Here is a 21,945-nt window from a genome sequence, read left to right as displayed (position 1 = left end):
TTTGAATACATACTCCTGAGAATTAAAACCAGGGACTTAAACAGATGTTTATACACTAATATTCACAGCAGTATTATTCACAATAGACAAAAAGTGGAAGCAACCCAACTGTTTAACAGATGAATGGTTAAAAATTGATTCAAATTGTGGTATAGGCATATATTAGAATATTATTCAGCCTTTAATGGATATCTGATACATGATATGACATGGATAAACTTTGAAGACACTTTTTTAAGTGAAAAAAGCTGAACAAGTATTGTATAATTCACTTAGATGAGGCAACTGAACTTGGCAAATTCATAGAGGCAGAAGGTAGATTAAAGCAGAACAGAGGCTGGGGAGTAGAGAAGGAATGGGGAGTTATTGGGTTAAGAGTTTCTGTTTGCAATGATGAAAAAGTCCTGGAGATGAAGAGTGATGATAGTTGTATAAAAATGTGAATGTACTTGGTGCTACTCAATTATATAGTTAGAAATGATTAAAATGGAAGACTGTATGTTATGTATTTTTACTACATTAAAATAAACAATATATATGACATATATATGTGTGTGGATATATATGGATATATTGGATATAAATATATATATGATTTATATATATAAACATATACATAAGATTTATATATGTAAATATATAAATATATTTTTGTATATATATATATAAAAGATTTTATTTCCATCTTAACTGAACTTAAAGTATAAAGGCTTCTGGAAAACTATTTTGAGCATGCAAGAACTCAGAGAATATTGCTTCCATAAAAACCCTTTCTGGGATATAAATTTTAAACAACTAAATGGTTAGAGCAACTTAGGCATGAGGACTGGTGGATGGCAGCAGCAAGATTGATTTAATCTCCAGTAAAATACAAGAGAAGTGAGCTCCTCATGACAGCAGAGAATTAAGATTAGCCCCTAAAAAGTACTTGCTGACATTAAAGTCTGTTGAGTGCCAGAGTTAATTATAGGATTTACCAGACTGGAGAGATTTATAATTTATTTTTATACTTATTTTAGATATAGTCCTTTTAGAAGCCATTGAATTAGGCTACATGACATCTAAAGGTTCATCCTACATTCCAAGAATTCCATGATACTTAAAAAAAAAAAAAGTCCATTTATTTATTTTGAGGGGGGTGAGCAGAGAGAGAGGGAGAGAGAGAATTCCAATGCAGATCATGTGTAGAATCCCAGTGCAGAGCCTGACATGAGGCTGCATCTCACAACTGGGAGATCACGACTTGAGCCAATATCAAGTCGAAAGCTTAAATAACTGAGCCCCTCCAATGATACTTTAATTATAGTCAATATTCCAACAAGGGAAAGAAATTATATCTCTTAGGGACATGGTATTTTCATATGTTAATAATAATGAAACTTCAGATTAACATAAGTTTTCTCATTCCTCTTTATCTTACTTGTCTCTAGAAACTCAAGCACTACCATATAATTCGATGAATTCATTCACATCCCCATATTACCCTGAGTCTCTCTGAAATTGATCCAAACTTTTACCCTTCCCTGTCCTCCCAGCACTTTGTGTTCTCTTGAGTGCATTACCTTCCTCTTTTAATTATCCCTTTGTTGACCTTGCTCTTATCTTTTTGTCATAATCACCTGATAAAACCCCAAACCTACTTAAATCTACCTTCTCTGCCTATCCTGTTTCTGCACCAGAGCAGTTGAACATTGAAATGGAAAACATGTAAACAGGCCAGTTAGTCTCACTAACTCACTAACTCTCATATTTTCCCACCTTCTAATCACCTACCAACTAATCTGCTTATACACCTACACTGTCTTCTCTTTTCTCCTGTTACTGAGCAGCAAAGGTCTTGCTTTAGTTACAAGCCAGCACGCCTAATTGTGTTCTGTATCCAGTTCCTTCATGTATTCCCAAGCTTTCTTCCTGAAATTTTCCCTCTCTAGGAAATTTCAGTCACAAATAGAGTTACTGATTTAACTTCTCTACTTTCACATCTAAAATCTAACATATTCAAAGAAAAGTATTTATTTCTCTCAACTTCACATTGTAAATGTGCTTCTGCCTAACTTTCCCTATCCTGGTAAATGACACCACCATCTACTCAAGTTTTTCAGTGAAAAACCTAGGATTTTTTCCAGTTAAAAATCTTGATTCCTTCTTTTCCCTCAACTCTCTCTCTGTATTCAATCCTTTAGATCTCAATCCACTAGTTCTGTTGATGTACCATCAAAATATTTTCTGAATTGTTTCATTTTCTTTCACCTCTTGTCCTACTGTACATCATTTCTTGTTTATCGTTTGTTGTATTTTTGTTAACAGTTTCTTCCCTAGTCTTCTTACTTTCACTCATATTTTTATGATCTATTCTCTAATAGGTTGAATAAGATTTTCAAAATATAAACACATTCATGTCGTAAAACCCTTCAATAGCTTCTGTCCCATTCAGAAACACTCCTGACTTCCACTACGCAGCCCTAGATGAACTTGTCCTTCATCTCTTGTATTGTACGACATACTAGCATTGTTTTCATTTCTTGAACACCTCAATATAATCTTTATATTTGGCACTTCTAGCCCATTCTCACCTTGAGCCTTTTTTATTGATGCATTCTGTCTGCTTGAAATGTTTTTTTTTTTCCTCCTCCTAATTTTGGCATGACTGGCTTTTTCTTGTCATTCAGGGATCGGCTTTAAGGTCACCTTCCCAGAGGTACCTCTCTACCCACCTAATCTAAAGTAGCCCTGATGATCTATTACATCATCATGTTTTAATTTTCTGCATATTTCTTATTGTCATCTGACTTTTTTAAAAGCATTGTTTACTTTTGTCTCCTTGCTCAGAGTGTGGGATTCATGAAAATAGGAACTCATCATCTTAATATGCTGATGTATCCCTATGTTATAGAACTGTGTGAGCACATAGTAGTAAATAATTATTGAATGGAAATATCCAAGCTCAGGAGATTTTACGTATGAAGCAGAACAATTTTCTGCTTTAAAATAAGAACTAATATGATTAAAGAAAACAGAATATTTGAAATGATGTGGTTAGTGTTTTCATTCCCATTAATCATGTTAACTTGGGAGTCAGGTTAGAATCAGAATTCTAGTTTTTTAAATCTGAAATGAGAAGTCATCACAGTGAATGGACTTTCATGGCATATCTCCTCTAATGACATTCTCTATTATTGGATCTGAGAAACTAAAAACCAGAAACCTGTTTCGTGAGCTTGGAATTAGGATAAAGAAAATTAGAAGAATCTAATGCATCATACCATCAAAATAAGATATAATAGTAACATTTTTACAATAGATATAATGGTAATATTCTCACAATAATTTTACAATACCACACTTTCAAGTTCTTCCCAAATTTCTGATCAGCAACTGTGAGACAAAATAAAATGAATGTGGTTGTTTTAAGCCACTATGTTATAGAGTGATTTGTTATGCAGCACTAGATAACCAGAATATAGTTTACTAAGATGCTTTCTTTGTCCTATACTTTTTTATGGTAATTTCCATTTTCTCCTTTGAAATGGCTTTCCTTCTTAATAGAGGGACAATATGTTGTCCTCCATGAAGTCTTGACTTCTTAATTTCCCTCTACCTACATCATTCTTAGACTTCCTCACATACACTAAAATGGATCAATCTCTGGAACTTGCAAGATAACTGACTAATCTAGTAAACTAATTTACCCTAAAGACTTCATGGTTATTGGAAATGTAAATTATTTTATTTTTATTAAAATTTTTTTTTAATCTTTATTTTTGAGAGAGAGATCGAGTGTGAGTGCGGGAGGGGCAGAGAGAGGGAGACACAGAATCTGAAGCAGGCTCCAGGCTCTGAGCTGTCAGCTCAGAACCCAACATGGGGGAGGGGGGGCTCAGGAGCTGCGAGATCATGACCGGAGCCGAAGTCTGACGTTTAACCGACTGAGCCACCCAGTCGCCCCAAAAATGTAAAGCTTCTAAAAGGAAAAAGTAAGCAGTTCAGCCAGCAAAATCAAGTTTATTTGGGAACAGCGGAGGAATTGCATGAAGGACAAGCAAAGGATGGTGAATGATAGGCAAGTCCAGAACAAAAGAGGAGAGTATGGTTTTGTAGAGGAAGATAGGAATTGGGAGGGGCTGTTTAAACAAAAGTTCATTGGAGGAAAATGAGAGCGGGAAGTGTTGGTGGCTCCTCATTGGCTGTAGGTGATTGGAGGGTAGTGATCTCTCATTGGCTGCAGGCGAGGGTAGCTTCTTGTTGCCGGGTTCCTGAAGTTTGCTGTTGTCAGGCAGAGGAAATCTTCCTTCTTCTTGCTGGACTATACAAGCTGTGATGAATGGTATGTGCATAAGAGCCCTCCCTGCATGACTTCCCAACTCCAATTTGAATTAGATTTCCTTAACACATTTTCACAATATCTTAATATGTTTCTCTTTCTAGAGAGGCATTTTAATATCTTTTAAACTGCTCTAAATTGATATTCAAAATAGGTTGACTAATTGTTTGGATTGTGGATAGAGTGACGATCGTTTGAAGAAAATATTTTTGAGAGCTGAAGAAAGAGATGTAGAATGTTGCAAAATGTTCAGTGCTTGAAAAAAAAATCACACTATGTTGTCTCTTCCCATGGCCCATTCTTTCTTTTATCCCTGAGTAGCTAAAATAAGTAGCATGATGGCATTTCATTTTGTTGTTGTTTCTTCATTGGAAAATGTAATTGATGGTGTAAATGTTTGCAAAGAATTACAAATTTCTTTTATTAAAATCAACCTAATTATTTCAAGATATTATTGTCATTGTATAGGCTTCCATGTGATGAAGTTTAAATCAACTCTCTAGGCTTAGTTATATTAGGAAAGCTAATGTATATAAGCTAATGCTAATGTTAATCTGATTGTCAAAACTAATTGAGCTGAAATTCTAAATTGTGAACTTCCACTAAACCACTGAACCAATGGTAGCTAAATTGGAAGTGGTTTTTGTTTCTTTTTTCTTGACACAGCATATAATAGACTCATGAATTATTCATGTTACTTATAGTCATCTCTGCACCAGAGCTAGGTATTCCAACCTGACTGCAAACTGTGTTGACAAAATGTTAATAAAATTTCTTCTTTATACCTAAGCAAAATGCAATATATATGTGACCTCCCAAAACAAGGATACACAAGCCAAGTAATTTGTATCACACAAATATTTTATAGGGTATGGCAAGATAATATTCCAGTAGGCCCATGGACCATCCAAGCAGTTTTTCATAGTGAGGATTTCCAAACAGATGCCAGACATTTTCCTGCCTGTTCTTGGAAACTCTTTTGCCCAATAGTTGAAAGGGAAATGCTGAACTAGGAATCAAAACATCACCTGAGACTGTGATTTGACTATTGTTGTCTGTAAAGAATCCAAGAAAATGTTCTCTGGATTTTTGGTTGGCCTCACTCAGTCTTTCTTTGTGTCCACTGCCTTATTTTCTTGGTTTTCAGCTGTATCTCTAACTCTCCATCTTAAAAGGAAATGAAATATAAATACACACACATACATAACACTTTGCTTATATTGTTATAGCATAGGCCTCACTTGTAGTTCATTCTTTTGTTTTAATATCAACCATCTATCTATGAAATTTTTTGATTAACTATTGACTTCTTCATTTATTTCTCACAGGTGTTCACTTCATATCAAAGACCTGTATTTCTGCCTTCCAAATGTTCCTTTAGCCTATCTTTTTTCCTCTTTATAATCACTTACTATTTTTATCTATGCCCAGCATATAAATATAAGAACAGGTATGCATTTTACAGAAAGGGGATCATTACTACATTGGCTAATTTTTATGTTGTGTCAACTGTATTTACAAATAACTCTGTCACGTGTGGAAAAAAAAATGAGAGAAATGAGAGTCTGTGTTAGCTCATTGAGTTGTGAGCTCTTTCTGTGTTGTTAACTGAACCACATGATGAGGAAATGATAGCTTGGCCCTTCACACCAACACATTTGTTGGAGACTATCACATAGTGAGTGAGGTTTAACTTTTGGTAGGTTTAACTAAAATTGTAGTTCAGCTCAGACAAATGAAGAAATAAAAGAACCAATTTCTTTTAATAAGCATTCAGAGCTTGAATATGAAAAGAAATAATGAAACCAGAGAAATAAACCTTTAAATTTTTTTTGTCCATTTCTTGAAAATATTTGCAGTGGCATTATGTATAAAGATGCATATGGGTAGTAGGATATGTTATTTCTTCAACAGTTTTATTTTGAGTATTTTCTAAAAAAAAGTCTATTTCCTCTATTATTTTACTCAATGATAATATGATAATGAAGATAATACTGTCTTCATTTACTAAAAAATAATTAGCATAATAGGAATTTCACAATAAAGGGATAAAACATTTCTTGAATTCACATGTATTAAATATGCCTCAAAGGCATGAGAAAGATTCTGTGGCATGAAATTCTCAAATTTCAAAATGGGAGTGCATATATCTTATGTTAGAATATTTACTATATATCAATTATGCACAGTTTTTATTTATAATGTACACAAGAGCTTCTTTTTTGCGAATAATGTGGCTTGCAACCAAACTCTCTAAATGTACACAAGTCAAATTCCTGCAAACACAGGGGGATTCTGTTTGGTCAGAGACTGGTCTGTCAGGTTTGCCATAAAGTCTGTTCAAGACACACAGCTAACAAAGGAATTTTTCTCTTGTAAATAATGGGCCAAATACAACCCCCCATGAGCCTCTTCCATTATGTTTCTTCTTGAGGCTGTTCATTCTGTTTTCTTTTTTCCATGGTTGGATTTGTTGGCATATAAAATAGCAGAGTTTCAAGCATTCTTTGTGATGGGTAATTCTGTTAGCTTGGAAAAATGATTTTCCTGAAATTTGGAAAACAGGGTAATTTGCTTCATGCCACTTTTCACATTTGCCATTATTTGATCACAATGTACTTTTTAATTGCCATAAAATAAGAAAGGCTTTATGTCCTTTTTTTTTTTTAACGTGTCCTTTTATTCTAACTTGGAAGCCTAATTAGTCCAGATTGTATTAAAATGCTTTGTTTTTGCTGCCTTTGTCAGAGAAGAGTTAGAACATGATGCCTCTCTTGGTAGGTCACAGACTGAAGAGGCCTGACCCAGGGAATCAAATGTCTGACCTGGCCTGACCCTAACCTCTACTTAAAATCAAGTCTTTACTTTTATTTTAAAACAGAAGTATACTTTCCATGTATCTTTTTTTCCCCTTGTCCCAGCTGCTAAGAAGCACCCATGACCATTCATTTGAGAGCTCAGGGTGGGAAAGGACATTTTCCAATCTTCTCAGTTTGGGGAATGGGGTCTGGGTTTGATTTACTCTTGTTTACTTAGACAGAACTCCACTATGTCGTCTACAAATTCCATATAAAAGGAAAACAACCAAAAAAAAAATTACAGAATTTGATGAATTGTGGTGGGCTTTTCCTCTACTGTGCATGAAATTTAAACACGTATTTATTTTAAATAAATCCTTATATTGAATTAAGTCTTATTTCTGGTTATGCTTTAGCAATGAGATGAGCCAAAACATTTGGAAGATATATTAAAAATTGTTGTTGGTAGAACATTTAAACCGATGTTAATTTTCTGCTGGGAATATAGGAGACTGAGTGAGCTCCTCTAATAATAATACTATTAATCACTTTATGGTTTTGTGCTCTCACTTCTGAGGCACATGATCAATACTCTTAATTTTAGTCTTGCTTTTATTCTTTGGCTCTGTGATTCTTTTCTCTCTGTTTGTATGGTTGTTACAGTAAATTTAATTTATGACTGTGTAGGGCGATGTATCGTACAGGTCATATCCTGTAATCTTTCATGTGGAGAATTCCCATGGAGTTATTCTGTGAGATTTGATGGCAGACTCTTTTGCTTTTACTTGAAACATCTTTACTTTTTAGGGGGTGGAGGGAGTGAGAGGTTGGCTAATTTAGTGCATTCCAAATTACAATGTACAGAGCTTTTATTCACTCATTTAGGCATGGGGTATAACCCTGCAGACTTGATAAGTAACCTCAGGGGCTCCTTTTTACCCTAAATTCAACAATTTTTACTTTTAAAAATAAAAGCTTGTCTAGTGCCACACATTTTGAATTTTCCTATTCTCCATCTCTAGTTATCATAGCTAGTTCAATTTAAGAACAAGGCTCAGCTTTTTTGTTCCTGTCAAATCTTGCCAGTTGTGATATTTAGTGCAACAGCCAAATGTTAGCCTTAATGGTAACATGGCTTTAATTTTTTTGAACAAGTCACATTGTTGTATTAACATTTTCATATTCAAGTGTAGCAAACATAGTCAAGGTTAAGTTGTTTGGGGAGCAAACATACCTCTTCAAACTGTGATACTTTTGCTATGTTGATTCAATCACAAACAGAAAAGAGAAACACAACTAAAAACATCCTTCAGAATCAAAATGAATTACTAAAAATGTCTCGGAATGAAGATTGTCTTTATTTTTCAGTTGGCCTATGTGAAGTAGCTCTAAGTCAAAATTCAAATACAAAATTAAATCGAGATACACATGCTTTGATTTAAAATTATTGAAATGCTTCAAAATTGAGAGGGTTCTCCAGTTTGTGAAGTATATAAGCTCTGAGTCATGTACAGGGCAATTTGAAATTATTCAACCTCTTCAAATTTTCCAGAGTACTTCAATTTGGAAGTTATTAGGGTTCCAGAATGTATAATGCATAGAAATTTGAAGCTGCTGAAAATGCTCTTTTAAAAAAAAAAAAAGAGCCTTTTACTTGTGTTCAGACATCTGGGCATGTGCAGACACTGAGAAATAGATTGATGTAAAATTGTTTGAGTGCTTCAATTTGTAAGTGATTCCAAGAGCCACCTAGATCATTCAGCACATGTTCAAACAGTTAGAACTGCCTCATTCAAAAAGTGGGAAAGATGAAACCAAATCTTCACTGAGGGAAAAAGGGTAATGGTCCAAGAATTCAAACATTCCTCAAAAATATGTTAGGAGATTTTAGGAGAGATGACTTAGAATAAGGGAAAGACATTATCAAAGAATAAAAGTTCAATTAAGCCTTTTGTCAAAGCCTCCCTCCTGTTAAGTCCATACTATGCTAATTGTGGTCTATCCTCAGGAACCCTGGTTGACATTCTCCCCTTGAATGGCCCATGTATTCCCAAGTTGACGTCTTTTTGGCCCATTTTCTCTCATGGGTAGCCCAGTGATGAAAATAGATTTCATCTTACATGCCAAGTCATTTCACTTATCACTGGATGCCTGGAGTGCTGTCTGTGCTAAAGAGGGCACAAAAACCATATGAGATCTCAACAGAAAAAGAGGGTCAAAATTAATGCTGTCAGCATGGATGTAGGAGGGATATTTGGCACCATGCAGATATTTCTTCTTCTTGTTCTACACATGTCCTATACTTCTTTAAGATCCTGTTCAAGTAACACTCTTAGTTTTCCAAATGCATTTAATTAATTTTCTTCAGTATTACAGCTTTTCATCTTTGTCAACACTCAGCGTATTTACTACTTTAAACTTTCAAATAATAAAATGATTAAAAAACTTTAACATACACTTATGTTCTACATAATACAAGGCAATCTGGTGGTCATTCATTAGTCTCTGTTTCAGGAAAGTTTCATATTGATATGGTCTTAGGTCAGCTCTTAGCTGTGCGACCTTATGAAATTTACTTCACCTCACCAGATCCCATTGGCTTCATTGTTTAGAGAAGGGTTAAATAAGTGGCTGTTAGGTGCTTTCACACTCTAGGCTGTGAGCTTCCAGCAACTGAAAATGCGATTGGTGAGGCTCCTTTCATCTGGTACCAAAATGTCACATTAAAACAATATGAGAAATGGTAACAGATCTCTGTGTCTTGCGAAGATTCCCCAGTCAAGTATTAGAATTTCTGAGCTGCTGCCCCCAACAGTGGCAGATGAATAGCCAATTATTTGCTGTGATTTTAGAGGCTGCAGGGAAACTTTCAGTTCCTTTTCTAAGTGGTCCCTGTTCACCAACTGGTGCTAGTAATTACTTCAGGCTGGAACAAAGTTTTATTTCCTAAATTAAAAGAACAGTGTACTGAATAGTGGAAAGAGCAGAAGTTTGAGGGGCAGACAGACTTGAATCTCAGCTCCAACTACTCATTATTTTTAAAACTCTCACATATTCTGGAAAGTCTCTGAGCCCCAGATTCCTCATCTGCTAGCAAAATGGTAGTAATAGCCATATCATGGATTTCTGGTGAGGAATAAATGTTTCAATGTGTATAAACTGGTCTAGCACCTAGTAGACATTCAACAAATATTATTTTTTTTCCACTCTTCTTTCAATGAACACACACACACACACACACACACACACACACACACACACACACACACATATAGAGAGAGACAGAGACAGAGACAGAGAGACAGAGAGAAATTTTAGTTGGAGGTGGAGGTTCAGAAATGTGTGTAGACTGGGGAGGGCTTTAAATGATAGGCAATGGAGATTAAATGTCATCTGGGCAGCAATGGAGAGTCCTTAAACTCTCTGAAGAGGAGGGAGACACGTTTACAGATATCTAAAAGAAAGTTGGAGGAAGGATATACAGACTACATAGACATGGCTGGTGGCAAATAGGAGAGAGACAGTACACAGTGTGAGGCCCCGAGGGTGAAGGTGCCAGTGTGAGTATTGACAGTGGAGTAGAGTAAGATAGGTAAGCAAGGGGGAACATTTGAGAAGATCGGTTACCAGGGCTTTATACGTGATTGGATGGAAGAAAGAAAACAATCACCATAACCAGGCTTTTAATTTTCCAGTAATTAGACTTCAAACCCCAGACAAATTATTCAAATCTCTTTGAATCTCAGGTAAAATGTACAGCTACTGGCATCAACAGCTCAGAGACTGTAAAATGGGGTAATTTAATATCATCTCCTATTTTACTTTTAATTTGCTGATCCTGCATATATTACATTCTCCTCATAATAAATCTCATTGGTCATTTTTCTAATTTAGATGTTTACTATATAGAGTATAAACACAGTCCCTGCCTACAAGAATTGGAAATAAACCTACAGGAAGTAAATTAGAAGGACAAAAGACGCGCTTATATTCTGAAAACCCAGGAGAACCAAAAGGTGTAATCACGCTTGTGGACAGGACTTAGTGTGTCAGTGCTCAGGAATAGTAAATATCTACTATGTCAGCTGGATACAACAGATAAGTTCCCAGAGTTTATGTAAGCCTTGGGGCCTGACCTTGATGTATAAATCAGTACTTCCCAGACTAAGAGTTCATGCTCCACACAATTATAAAAAAACAACAACAGAAAATGCCACTCAACAGAAAGTATCAACTTTTATTTTATCAAGTACAAGTATTTATAAATAAAGAAAACAATGGAAAAAAATGCTATCTCTTGTCACCATTATTTAATAAATGAAATAAATTTAATGTTCCCAAAGAGAAACAATGGACCTAATAATCTCAAAATAAAGGACAATCTTTTAAATTTAATGTATTTAGCCTTATGAAAATCTCATTACTTTTCACTATGACCCATTGAAAGTTTGTTACAAATGACCCACATCCAAAGATGGTGAATCGAGATCCACTGATGTTACTAATGTCTACTCAGGCCAACACTTAACAAGGACTGTATTTTGATATCCTATTTTTGTGTGACTTATGTTGCAAAATGTTTTGTGACACATTTATCTTTGTGTCCTGAAGTAGCATATTGCCTGACACATATAGTAGGTGCTCAGTAAATACTTGTTGTGAGTGAATGAATGCGCAAATCTATGAATGAACCAATCAATCATTGGAAACTTGGACAACAGCAACAGTAGAGGTTCTGTAGTTTTTGGCAGAAGCTCTTCTTGGACAAGGAGCAAAATAGCCTGTTCAAATCAGTAGGTTTAGGGAGCCAGGCTTCAAATCGATACTGCTATGAAAATTAGCCTTCAGTCAGCCATAGCTTACAGTGGGAAGGAAGATTTTTATACTTTGAATGCCTAGGGCTGAAAGATGGTCTTAGAACTAGAAAAATATTATAAAAATGGGAAAGCTCACAAGTCTTATTAGTACTTAAGTCACCATTCATAGTAATCCAGAAAATAAAACAGTAATTCAGAAAAGGAAAACAGTTTAAGTGAATAAAAGAGCAATACTATTTATACTAATTATCAAATTGATTTTTTTTCCAATTTGGGATTTCCCTCTCCTTATATAATTAAACCATCCACACCCACTTTGGTGATGATTGATATCTACCTTTTTTTTTTTGTAACATGATTTTCTTATGCTTTCACCACACATTTCAAGTCTAGTATATAGCCACACATTCTCTCTTTTCCCATTTGCCATTTCCCAGTTCTTATTTCATCTTTTCTCTTTCTTTCAGAGCCCGTGAGGGTTTGGGTAGGAAGAATATTAGCTAATGACATTTTGATATTATCTCCAAGTGATATACACACATTCCAGAGACATATTGTCAGGGTTGAAAGAAGAATTTTTTCATTGTACAACTTTAACAGTGGGTCTCATTGTGTCATTATTAGGGGACATAATTAGTGGATCTCATTATTATTAGGTCATACTATTTGAGATAGACTATTAATTAATACTTTCATAAATCTAATTTTCCTGTGAACAATATTGTATTATTTTAGCAAAAAGCAGCAATTTGTTAAATTATTAAATTAAAAGACAAATATTTTTTAGTAGTCGTGTCTTGGCATTTGTTATTTCATTTCATTTCATTTCATTTCATTTCATTTCATTTCATTTCATTTCACTAAAATAGCAGAGGTTTCAGAAAAATGGAAGTGACCTGGGACTTTCTTGACCTATGAGAAACACAACCTCTACTAACCAAGATCTTTCTTAATTTCTTTCTTGTACTTTATCTAGGAAATTTTTGTGGGAGGGTGGAAAGAGAAGATACAAGGGCAAACGAGAGATCTATGAGTGGGACTGACTTTGGAGAAATAAATAAACCTTTGGTCCAGTGCATCATTTTGTCTCACGTTGCACCAAAAACCTGTGTAATGCCATCAATATGCTTATTCTTTCCTTAGCTATCAAGGCTCTTGGGTAATGTTTAAGGTGGAATTGCTAAAGGCATTTGATTTGGTGTTAAAAATAGAGGATGGATCAGTTCCTACAGAACAAACATAGCTGAGATTTCCTCTTCTTTATGCCTTTTCCCTACATAATGTCCTTGAGATGTTTTAGTATGAGAAGTGACCATCATAAGATGACCAGAAAAGTCATTCTTTCTTTATGTCACTCAGTAATTCCTTATTTAAAAAGCACTCTCCTTCTATTAGAATTTGTTATGAAATCTTTACCTATTAAGCAAGATAATTTTATGCTTCTATTGAAGTATGAACTTCTTGAGAAGAAAAAGTACACAGCGAATAGAGTCAGTTCAAAGGACAGCAATGTAAACCATCTCACTCTAAGTCAGGATTTCTCTACCTCAACACTCTTGACATTCTGGGCCAGAAAATAATTTGCTGTTGGGCAGGTGGGGGGGGGGGCTGTACTGTGCATTATAGGATGTTTAGCAGCATCTCTGGCCTCTACCCACTAGATGCCAGTAGTGGCCTCTGAGATGTGACAAACCCAAATTTTTCCAGATATTGCCAGTTGTCCTTGCTTGAGAACCACTAAGGCAATAGTACTTTGCATTTCAAAAGGTTAACATTTAGAGAAGTCATTTTATCTGTAGGTCTCACAAACCTGTACCCTTGCCCCAGAACTCCCTTTGGAGAGGCCCCATCATTTCTTATACCCAGTCTAGTATTTCGATTCTAACTTAAATTTCCTGTTTCTTCCATTTTGAGCAATCCTTCACACTGTTACCAAAATAAACTTCCTACTCTATTACTTTGATAATTTTAGTCTGACTTAGATTCATTTAATATCTCCTAGTTTATAGAGGGTGAAGTCAAAAGTTCTCCTCATATTGAAAAGACTCTTTATTCTGGCCTCATTCCACCTTTCTTGTCCTCTTTGCCTATCAAAATTTTATCCACACCTTCAAATTTTTCTTAAAATTTTGAGACCAGTTTATTCCAATGATTTCTCTCTCTTTCACTCTATACTCATTCCTTTCCTTTGAACTGTCTCTGCTCGCCACTCGTGTCCATCCCACCCATATCTGAACACTAGTTTCTTTATTCTTATTTTGATTGCTATTTATTTAGCAAAATGTTCATTTGTTTATGTCTTATCTGTACAATGAGATTTTAATATTTTAGGTTTGAAAAATAAAATCAATAGAGGTAATTCCTACACTGTCCACACACGAAGCTATGTCACATTCCTGGGATCAAGCTATAGATGACTCTAACAATTAGCTTGCAAGTTAATGCAATACTTTTCATTTAAAGAAATAGTCATGGAGGAATACTATTTTTATAAGACCTATTTTCCCAAGTTGACTTATTATTTTAAAAATATTTTATCTTTTCTATGGCAGGAAAAGCCATATATGGCTATGAACTGAGTACTCAGGATATCCAAGAACATAAGTTTCTTTAACAACTCTACTTTGGATGATGTGCTCCCTAAGACAAAATATCATATCAAATTCAGTTAATCATCTCCAAGATGTGAGTGAGGATCCCAATGTACTATATATGCACATATAAATATACATTAAATGTACTATTACTTATATATATAAGTATGTGTGTATATATATATATATATATATATATATATACACACACACACACACACACACACACACATATATAAATATATAATCTGGTGAAACTTTTAGCATATAGTGAATGTTCAAAAATAGTAGTACAAAAATTAGTAGTACTAATATTTTTAGTTTACTTAGGATATATGAATAAATAGAACTAAGGTCAAACATACCTTTCTTCCTAGAACGAACCAATGCAATTAAACTATCAAGTATAGAGTCCACATTTACAGGGGACTGGATGTTCCAAAGAAATAGACTGGTAAGTGGCCAAGACAATCAATTCAGTTACTGTTATGTTTGTCCAAGTCATTGTCAAGCACTTTGGCCATGGCAATTTACGGTAATAGTCAAGATGGTTGAAAATATGACATAATGCTCTTCAGTATATTTGTTTGGATATATTCATAGTAAATTAAGAGGGTTGATTTAATAATGCATTTAACTGCTGTATTGTACACATTGAATAAGTCTCTGTGTATGTTTAAGTATATTTGTTCTATTACAGCAAATAACTTGGTATGAAGATAAATTATGGCTTTGATTTAAACTGCATATTGTAAGGAATTTTTTGAAGATAATGTCGAATAGAGTGAATTTGATTATATTTTCAATTTAAGGTATTTTAGTTTAGTAGTGTTTTAGACTCTGGAAGGAATTAGTTCCGGTAACAATGGATTAAGAGTCAAAACACAAAAACTTCTGGTAATAATTTAGATAGTTATTAGTTTTGAGACCTTGAGTAAATTTGCATGATTTTTATTTCTGGCATCTATAAATAAAGAGGTTGATCTCCAGGTTTTTCAGATGCACTCTTGAAATAGGCAAAAAGAAGAGTGAATAAATGAATTATTTAAAAAATAAATAAATAAGGGAGTTATTGCATAAATGAATAAGAAACAAATAGGAAGACTGCTTCCCTTAGACATACTTAAGAGTCAAGAGAACTCTAGGTTAAGGTTGACAGCCCATTGTGCTCCTGCAGCAAAATTATTGGATATATGTAGAAGCTGCAAGCTTCAAGGATGTGCAGGAGAGATCATGGTCCTTCGGATCCTGCCATTGAATCAGTTACTTATACTGTTTAGCTGGCTGTGCAGAAGAGTTCTTCATTAGGGAATGATCACTGGATCCACTTGTGGAGACAAGCTTGGAGACACATTCTTTATTTGAAATTATTTGCATGTAAGTCTAGATTTAGACCCAGTTTCTCTTAGATGTTGTGGAAGACACAGAAATGTACCATTCAGATTTCCCTTCAAGGAAGGACTGTGCTGCCCAGCTGCTGCCAGCACACAGCCTCCATTTTTTTTTTAGCTTTTTTCCTCCCCAGGGCTGTCAGAATCCAGCGACTAGGTAAGAGGGCCATGAATATAAAGGCATAGCCATTCCAGTCCAACATGGAAATTCTAACACACAATTCTTACAACAGAGGGTGGGTGCACTGGGTAGGTTTGGAAGAGGCTTTGTTGAGCCCACATTATAGTTAGAATAGTTTGATTTCTCTCCCTGCCGGATCCTGGTTTTCTACCTTCTTGTCACAGATGTTTGTAATAAACACTGTGCATCCCAAACTCAGCATCTGCTTCCAGAGAACCCAACCTGAGACAGCTGTACCACAGTAAGAACTGATCACACAAGAGTGATGAACATGTGACACTCTTCCCATCCATTCTTCCTCTGGCACATCTTCAATCCAAAATCTAGGCACTTCTGTCACAGCTGCTTTTGTTTACTTAGAGACCGGCCTTAGAAAAATTGCAGGCCTGCAGTGTTGTCTACCTCTGCAGTGCAGAGGTAAGTGGCACATATATAGGTCTCCAAAGGCCATTTACCTTTCCATCCATCTGTAATAGAATGTTTAAGCAACTTGCAAGGTGCTAACATTTACATATGCACGCGCACGTGCACACACACACACATGCAACCCAGACTCACTCCTTCCATTACTAGCCAGCCAATTATGGATTCCCCTACATTCCTTTCACTAACTGTTATGGAATCTTTTATTTTGACTGGAACAAGTCTTTAATTATACTTTCTAAAGGAAGTGTGATAGTTTCCTAGCAAATACAAAGGCAGATAGATCAAAGCATTTATTTATCGCTGTCAAGTAGTTGAGAAGTGGGGGTAATTGGTTAGGCAGACATCCTTGAGGTTGGAGAAGACTAGTGGGGAGGATACTTGTAAAGAAGGCAAATTAGACCCTCTAGGGGGGTTAAAGAGAAGAGTTTGGGAAGATAGGGAGAGATTCCTTTACAAGAAAAAAAAGTGAAAGCTTTGGATTGATCTCAAGATATAATTCTAAATAACTGAACAGCTTATGTAATTAGTAGGTTGAAGAAATCACTGTCAGATGTGGGGAAAATAAACTTCATTATCTTTCTGTGGAATTAGATTTTCACATATTTTCAAAAATAAAAAAATATGTTTGATCTAATGTAAGTGATCCAGTGGTTGATCATAATAGGCTGCTGCAGAGATTCACAGAGGAGTCAGAATTGTTAGTTTTATTGACATTATTTTCTATGTTGATAGAGAACAGTTCAGAATAAAGATGAAACAGCTTGGACATGTGTGGAAAGAGAACTGAGATGGGAGATAAAGGATCCCTACTGTCTCTTCCAGCTCTAAAATTACAAATCTAAATCTACAAGTTGTTAAAATCTCCTTTAACACAGTTTCTGTTGTGAGGTAGCAAGGTTCAGAGCCAATACTAGAGGGATTTATCTGAGGCAAAATTATACCATATGAACTCCTAATCTCTTGTGTATTTTTATACATGAGTAATCAGTTAAAGCAAGCATCGGAAATAGTTTTGAATGAAAGTGTCAGAAAGGGTCATCTTTTGTGGAATATTTGGATGGCTGGGAGACTGGGTATAAGCTATATTTATTTTAGTGATCATGTTCGGGTATATGAGTTTACTATATATGCAGGTTAACTTTAAGCCATTGTAACTGAAGTGAACTCATTTTATTTCCCCCCATTAAGTCATCACCTGAGTCTTTGCTAATTTGCATGGAATTTAGCATTAATATTTTTCTCATTCCAGAGTTGAATTTATTCAAAGCAAACAGAAAATTGAAGAATTTTATGGGAGAACAGTAACAAAAAGTTGGATAGGGATACTTAGGTCTAGAGGAGGAAGAGAAGAAGAAGCATATTTTACTGAGCTAAAAGAGTAGGATGTAAGTTTCCTCAGAGAAGAGATTGGATCAGTTTGGTTCATTGTTGTATCTCGAGTGCCTTCAGTAGTGCCAGGCACAGGATAAGCCCTCAGTAAATAGTTATTGAATAAATCAATGAACCCAAGTCCAATAATTTTTGCTAAGTAACTATGGATGAAATATGTTGGTTTCACATGTCCTCCCCTCACATTCACCAAATATAATAAAGTTATATTATTTTGTTGCAACATTTATTCCCCACGGATACCATTTGCCAGGAAATGCAGAGAACAAAGGCCATGACTGCAGGTCAACAACTTAGAAGTTTAGCCTCCAGGTGGGGAATTGAAATATCCCAAGGTCAGGTATTCTTGTCAACAAGGTGCCTTTGTGTGAAATAGTCATACTTGGCTTAATCTTTCTAGTTAGAAATATACATTTAAGAAGTAATAAAATATTACATTTCTATAAACAACAACAAAAAGAAATATGCATTTAATTTGTAGTAGAGTGAGAAATACAAAAAGATTCAATAAGATGGTTTGGTTTTCCTTATTTAAAAGGCATTTTAATTACAGGGTTAATGGCTAGCTTAAAAGTCTAAGAAAAACCAACAGTGAGACAAGAAGTAATGTAAAACTGGGCCTGGAGAAACACTAAGCACAGCATAGCTCTAAGTGACCCTTGGTTGGCAATTGGTTAAGAGGATTTTTCCACCAAAAGAAGTCTGTCTATAGCAAGGTGACGGCTCCTACAAATAGCCCAGATTATAGGGCTTCAAAAATCTGTTTCATGTGATTTTTATATGAAGGTTTTAATTAAATATATTCAGGGAACTTAGAGAGATCTTGAGCCAGAAACCAAAAGTCAGAAAATATGTCTATTTTTTCCAGTGACTTTGAAAGAATTAGTTATGGTAGACAGTTTAGGGTAAGGAGACTTTTTTTTTCCCCCCAAGGAAATGGTTTGCTCTATATAAGAACTACCGCTAAACCAAAATGAAAGGCTTATTCATTATGGCCAAAAATACTGACTATATCTCAGACGAAATGACACAGACCAGGTCTTTTTATCCATACCAAAGCAAGCTGTTATTTTTTTTTATAATGGCTTCACTCAATAATCATATGTCTTCACTGCAAGTTGTACTTCAACAGAGTAGAGTGCTTCTAAACTATTCCCAAACAGCATTAAGGTGATTATTACCTGCTTCAAACATAGGGAAATAAGGATGTAGACAGGTTATATGATTTGCCATATATCCCATTTCCCAGAAAAGGCAGAATTAGTAATTTTCTAAGTGAATAGGTTAACCACTGAGCCATTTTATTTCCATAGAGAAATCTGAACTCTATGATAAAGTAGATGGCTTATATGTAAAAATAATTGTTCATTTATTTAACAAACATGATTGGAGTATCTGCCATGTGCTAAGAAGACTACAAAAATATGTTCTATAGGAAAAAATATCTTCTACATAGGATTCCATAACCACATAACTGTGATATTCAGTATATTATGCTACCAAGTACACTAGGGATAGACTAATTTAAGTTAGCATGTTAGGGATTCTAAAAAGTCCTGTAGTAAATAAACCTGTTTAGCATTGTTTAATAGAATGTTTTTCAAACATATTTTGTGTTATTTTTATATGCAATTTAATGATACCTTTCAGAGCACTTTGATAAATACTTGGCCACATTTGAAGGATTCAAAGATGATTAATATAATATCCTTGCTCTCTACGGAAAAGGCTAGAAAAAATATAAATATAGAAAAGGGTAACAAATGCTATATTAAATACTACACAAAAAAACTAAATGATTAATGTTACTTAAATTTCAAGGAAACTTTCATCAAGTGGTAAAATTTGATCTTGGCTTGTAAGAGTGTAGAGTAGGTGGCAGAGATGTCCGGATGGGAACAACATTTCAGGAAGAGGCCAGCGAATGGGAAAAAAATCTCACAGGTGTGTGAACTGACATACTGCGTCCCACCACATCCAAAAGTTGAGACGTGGGGGGGTCTAAAGAGAGGAGTGATGAGGAACAAGTCTGTACAGTTAGCTTGACATGACAATTCTGAAGTGCTTTGAATACCATGCCAAGGAGCTGGAACTTCGTAACATAGGCAATGCAGGGTCTTGACAGATCCTTTGAATTAATGAATAAACTTTCCTGGGTGTTGATAAGACTCAAGGAGTTAACGTATTTGCTTTATGGTTTCCTTCACGTCTAACTTCCTTTTACCTTGCCAAACAGGTTTTTTTTTGTTTTTGTTTTTGTTTTTTGTTTTTTGTTTTTTTGCCAATATCCTCACTCCTCTGAGGAGCTCCTTGTTGGGGAAGCAACTGGGGGTAACAGCAGCCTACTTAGGGCAGTTGACTGTGTCACACAACTTTACCAGGATTGAATGGATTCTTTGATATGTCACATTATTTAGATTTAGCCACAGGCTGGCCCTTGGTCCAATTCTTTAAATAAAAAAAAAAAATATATATATATATATATATATATATATATATATATATACATATATGTGTGTGTGTATGTGAATGTGTGTGTGTATATGTGTGTGTGTATATGAATGTGTGTGTGTATATGTGTGTGTGTATATGTATATATATGTATATATATGTATATATACATATAAATGGATGGGATGTTATTAACTTGGAATCTAGGAACTTTCTAGAAGTAAATAATGTGTAAGTGCTCCTAAAAATGTTTAATGTTCTTATATAAAACCATTCATGGGTCAGAGAAGCAGTAAAGAGGCATTTATACTTTCAGGGAATTTTAACTTCTCAGCCTTTAAAGTTTCCCCTCTTTAATTAAACATACCATGAAGTGCAGACCCGGTCTATAACAAAGTCTGCACATGTTCAAATTTTGCATTACATTAGTGCCTAAATCTCTTTTATTTTAAATTTCCTCCCCTTTTTCTGAATACAAAGTGATGTCTTTTGCTGCCTAAAACTTGGCATTTTTGAAACTCATTCAGTGTATGAATACATATCTGCTCCAGGAATATGTACCCATGTTTGGCTGTTTCTAGAAATGTGCTCACAACTGAGCAATCTGCTCAGGCTATTACTCAGCTGTGGAAGATTCTCTTTGAATGAGAAGCAGAAAGACATCTCACATCATGGAAAAGGTTATCAGCATTTGTGTCTATAGTTCCTGGAAGTTTTACAGGGTGCATATGTGTTAATATATTTGAAGCTAATTTAAATAACATCATTATCATAATTAAAAATCAAAACTTCTGTTTGAGGTTAAATCAAAGAGTTTTCTTTCCTGGCTTAGTTGAAAATACTAAGCCACAAATGCTTCTGCACAAGCCTCATCTACTCCTTCTGTCAGTAACTCTTAGTTACTAATGCACATTGTTAGTCCTCCCTGACCCCCTTCAAAAACATTAAGTACTTCTCATGTAGGCAATTCTGAAGAGAACCAAAAGGATCTAATTATACTGAAAATTTAAATTAACCGTATTTTCAGTGTGTTCTATGTTCTTGGCAGAGTGTTAGCTACCATTGCTAATATAAATCAAATCTAAAATATCCTTTTTCACTTTATTCTAATATTTGTAATAAAATGAAATGTAGATGTGTCTGGGGAATTGCAAATGTGACCTTTTAAACAATAATATGTTGCACTTGATTCTTTAGTGACATTTTGAAATTCGTGATTATTGATTTGCTATTTTAAAAAATACTTTTTAAAATTTCAATATCCCTAAATGTCCTGCACTTGCCACTCAGTAAGCACCAGCCAAAGGAATCAGATAGAGATAACTGTCCTAGTGCACACCTTCCCTAAGTAATAGAAGTACATATAATATGTTTTCTATACTTAGGTAAGTGATCAGGGAGAATTTTACCCTAATTTCTATTCTATGTTTACAAATGTTTTTATTAGAGGCAGAATTTTAGTATTAAAGAAAATCATCTCAAACTCAAGATGATTAGAGACTCTGAATTCAGAGGTTTTTGCAAATCCAGGAATAATCACACATAGCTTTATGCGTACTGTGCACCAAAAGTCTTAA

This window comes from Panthera tigris, chromosome F3 (assembly GCF_018350195.1).
Source record: "Panthera tigris isolate Pti1 chromosome F3, P.tigris_Pti1_mat1.1, whole genome shotgun sequence".
In the NCBI taxonomy this organism is placed as follows: Eukaryota; Metazoa; Chordata; class Mammalia; order Carnivora; family Felidae; genus Panthera; species Panthera tigris.
This window is presented reverse-complemented; position numbering follows the sequence as displayed.